This window comes from Azolla caroliniana, unplaced genomic scaffold (genome assembly GCF_043228905.1).
Source record: "Azolla caroliniana isolate FFs.n. ecotype wild unplaced genomic scaffold, voAzoCaro1.0.p SCAF_6, whole genome shotgun sequence".
Lineage (NCBI taxonomy): Eukaryota > Viridiplantae > Streptophyta > Polypodiopsida > Salviniales > Salviniaceae > Azolla > Azolla caroliniana.
Window position 1 is genome coordinate 8,613,257 of NW_028230441.1, and position 4,762 is coordinate 8,618,018.

Below are 4,762 nucleotides of genomic sequence, written 5' to 3' on the forward strand. Positions count from 1 at the left end.
GTTAGTATTCTACTATATGTTGATGACTTGGTCATCACCGGCGTCGACCTAGGTGAAATCGACCGCGTGAAGCTCCAACTTGCGGCATCGTTCAACATGAAGGATCTGGGGGACCTTCATTACTTCCTCGGGATCGAAGTGATCCGTACCCCCGAAGGCATATTAATCAGCCAACGTCATTACGTGCTGAGTATACTCTTTAAATTCGGGATGGCCGACTGTAAGTCCGTCTCGACTCCTCTGGACAGAACCGTCAGGCTTCGTCCCGATACGGGAAAGGTATGCGACCCAACGAGGTTCCGACAAATTGTCGGAAGCCTCATATACTTGACCATCACCCGACCCGACCTCAGTTATCCGGTCGGAGTGATCAGTCAGTTCATGGCACGACCTACCGAGGAACACCTTCAGTGTGCGCAACGCATACTTCGGTATGTCGACGGCACTAAGGACCGGGGACTGCTATATCGGACCGGAGCAGCCGCGTAGTTAGTCGGCTACACCGATGTTGATTGGTCTGGCAACGCCGCTGATCGCTGATCCACGTACGGATACGCGTTCTACCTCGGGAGTGCCGCGATCGCGTGGAGCAGTAAGAAGCAGCCGACAGTTGCACTATCGAGCACCGAAGCTGAGTACCGAGGAGCGGTCATCGCGACATGCGAAGCCATATGGTTGAAGCGACTACTTAGGGACCTGCAAGAGGAGGTGTCAGATCCGACGACGATCTACTACGACAACCTCAGCAGCATCGAGCTCGCGAAAAACCCTGTTTTCCATGCACGGACCAAGCACACTGAGGTGCACTACCATTTCGTCCGTGAGCGTGTCCTTTCCGGTGAAATCGAACTTCAGTACGTTCCAACGGATCGACAGACTGCCGACATCTTCACCAAGCCCCTTGGTCTGGACAAGTTGCGACAATTCTCAGGTGCGCTCGGATTGCGTCACCTCGACGTGCCAAACTTGAGGGGGAGAACAGTCCCGAACGACCAAGCAAAGCAGCAGGAAAGGAGTGGAGACCGCGACACCGAGTCGGTTGACTCGGTTCTCGAGTTCGACTTCGGATCGACTGAAGAAGCCGAGGGTGGACCCGCGGAAAAGTCCGGAAGCGGACAGAAGGGGAGCAGCCGAAGGAGAGAGCCGAAGCCAACCACGCATGGGGAAGATGACGCCATCGAGCAAAAGACCGAAGACAAGTTGGAGACAGCCAACTCAGACGAGAGCGAAAACCGATCGGAGGTAGCCGAGTCGGTTCGGATGTTTGATTCAGATACGGTGAATCAACTGAGGCCCAAGCGGAAGAAAAGGCTTCAGGAGAAGCGTCAACACTGCAACAGCAGAAGAGCTAATAAGGGCCACATGAGCAAACAAGCCGACCGGAAGGGTCTAAGCGCGCGGAGTCGAACAGGTCGTGCAGCGCGAGCGAGGCATGAAGCCAGGAGGAACCGGAGCTGTGAGCCTGAAGATCCCGAAGAGCCTCAAGTTGAGCTTGAGGGGGAGTGTTGAGAGACAAGCTCAACATCGGCCGGATCGGCTGAAGAAGCCAAGGACCGGATCGGTTGGAACCGATCGATTAGACCGAATTCGTAAACCGGTACGCAGACCGGTGCGTAGGTAGGGCCGGATCAGTGCGTAAACCGGGAGGTCGTTAGGAAAGATATTCCGTGAGGAATAATTTGGGAGTTAGTGTAGGAGCTCTTAATGAGCATTGAAGTACTGTCAGTACTTCGGTCAGTCCTTCTAGGACTTGTATAAAAGCGTTCATTGAACACACATATGTATAGTGTGGTGAATAGAGATTGATTGTTTTGTTGAATATAGTTCTTGTGTTTTCTCTCTCTCACTCTCTCTATCTCTCCCGCGTATACTGCGTAAGCTCAAGCTCTCCATTAAACCTGAGTTTTCTTCCTTCTGGTCGGTCTTCATACTTGCTTCCGCATGTTACTTTTACAGTGTTGGAGCACAAGTGATGAGAGTGGTTGACAATGCATACTTTGCCCTAAAAAAGTTAAAGTGTTAGAGTATCACACTCTGATACAATGCTCTACCTTTGATCATATTCGACTATGCTTTTCACACATCATATTTCTCTTACAATCACAATGTGCACTCTCGATTGCAATTTTCATTGGTAAAGCTCTTGAACATCGAGAGTCGCTACTCATTTTTGGTCTCATAGGTCATATATTTGACCTCCAAAAATGATAAGAGAATGAACCTTACCGCGCCCCTCAATTCAAAAGATCGTTATCTGTTCAAAGGGAGGAGAAAGAAAGAATACTCGATTCTTACTATTTCTTAGCTTCGAATGATAATACTTCCACCTGTTCGAAGAGGGAGCAAAAGCATCCTCTAGTTTCGAGCAGATGGAGGGTCTGCTTAGTGAGGGATTCACTCCCTATCAAAGATATATCCAGAAACGAGATTGAGAGGATTCAACCATTATGGATTGATAGATTTCTAGAAGATTCCAATAGGTTTTTCCCATTCTATAAATATGCGGGATTCTCTCTCTCTCTCTCTCTCTCTCTCTCTCTCTCTCATCACAGTTAGCTTATCCTAGTGGTAAGTCGTTACATTACTAGCACTATGTATTGGGTTCGAAACCCAATTTTCTCACCTCTCTATTACTCCATATATATCTCTTATTTCACTAGATTCCATTGTGGCATGTAGGGGTTGAACCCATGATTACCTACTCTACATTGGGCAACCTATTCAGCTACATCTCTCTCTCTTTGGCGAAAACACACAATTATATTAATAAATATGTGTAAAAAACACTACGTACCATGGGTGTGTGACAATGGAGTATGGTCACCCACTAATTGTTGGCATAAAAGGCCGACTCCTTCCAATTTGTATCGTAGTGTGAACTCGTCCAACAGAGTTAGGGCTTAGTATATAAGCAATAACCTAACGGTGTAAAAGAGTGAGAACTTCTTGAAGCGATCTTAGAGAGAGAGAGAGAATGAATGCAATAACAAAGCTTCCATTAAAACTTAAACCGTGTCTATCTTCTATTGTATCTTCGTGCTTCCATTCTATGTAGTTTGTTGAACACATATGACAAGTCCTTATATACACACACATACGTTTCAGTGCATAGTCAATCAACAACTCGTATCAGAGCGACTTGCGGTTCGGCAACAACAAATAGTAGAAAAAGCTAAAAGGAAAAAGACCAAGTCAGTAAAATCTCACTTTCAAAGAAGAACATGGCTTCAACATCCGGAAAACAGGGGTCAAAATCAGAAAATTCGATGGCAAAAACTTTGCCCTATGGAAGGAGATGATGTAGGATGTGTTGATCATCAGAAGACAAGTCGAACCTATTTGACATAGTGAAAAACTTGCCTCAACGACAACCGAAGAGTGGAGATCTATAGACGAAATTGCACGCTCCACCATCCAAATGCATCTGGCCGAAAACGTCTACTTAAGCAATGCAAAAGAGACAACAACATTCTCATTGTGGGAGAAGCTACAAGCCGTGTACAAAAGCAAATCCTCGTCTTCAAAACTGATTTTGATCAAACAACTATTTGACATGAAGATGAGAGAGACCGATCAGACTACCTCCCACATCAACACCTTCAACCAGGTGTTGTCAAAACTCTCCTCACAAGGGATCAACTTCGAAGAAGAAGTCAAAGCTCTTGCCATCCTATCAAACTTGCCGGCGAGTTGGGAGGTATTCTACACGACGTACGCCAACAGCCGACCAATCCTAAATCTAGAAGAGACAATCGGCGAAGTCCTCACTGAGGACATTCAGCGAAAATCGAGGGGACTCACCATCGACGAATTGGCAAAAGCCCACCACTCGACCGAGTTGGTTGATTGATTGAGTTGATCAAGAGAATAAGCCGATAGAGTCGGTCGAAAACGAGGGGAGACTGACAATGGTCGAAGTCGAGAACGGGCCGATCAGGCAAATTCTGGACACATTGCAGAAAAGCTGGCCACAGTGTTTTCGATTGATGGTCGATCAAGAGGAAAGAGAGTGGTCGCCGATCTGAGCGGAATCGAGGACGATCCAACTCAGACCACTCTCCAGTCGGCAACCAAATCAGCGTTGCTGACACCCAATTAGGAGAAATTCTCTACTTAGAGGATTCATCGATCAGAGAAGTCCTCTACAGTGCACAAGATGCACACACGTGGCTACTGGAATCCGGTGCAACATTACACGTGACCCCAAACAACGAATGGTTTTCAAACTATTTGGTCGGGGCCAGTGACACAGTCCGATTAGGCAATGGGCAAGAGTGCAGAATAGCAGGAGTTTGAGAAGTCACAATTCAACTGTCAAATGACAACACAATAATCCTTCACCAAGTCCGGCACGTACCCGATCTGAAAAGGAGTTTGGTCTCCATCGGCATGCTAGCCAAAGACGGGTACAAAATGACCCTAAGTGAGTCGGTATGGATGATCAGCCAGGGAAATCTCAGAATTGGGAGTGGATATAAGTACAATAACTTGTACCCATTAATGACGATCAATTCAGAAGGGGTTGTGAACGTAGCTGAAAAGACCGACCCAAACCTATGGCATGGTCCACTTGGCCATATGTCTCACGCCGGACTTGATCAACTCATGGCGGTCGGCTACATTCTGAAACTCCAAGCAAAAACGGACTTCTGTGAGCATTGTCAATACGGGAAAAAGACCTGAAGTCCGCACTCTCTCCACTACGAGACAATACGTCAGCCCCTAGAGCTTGTGCACACAAATATATGTGGGCTCATGCTAG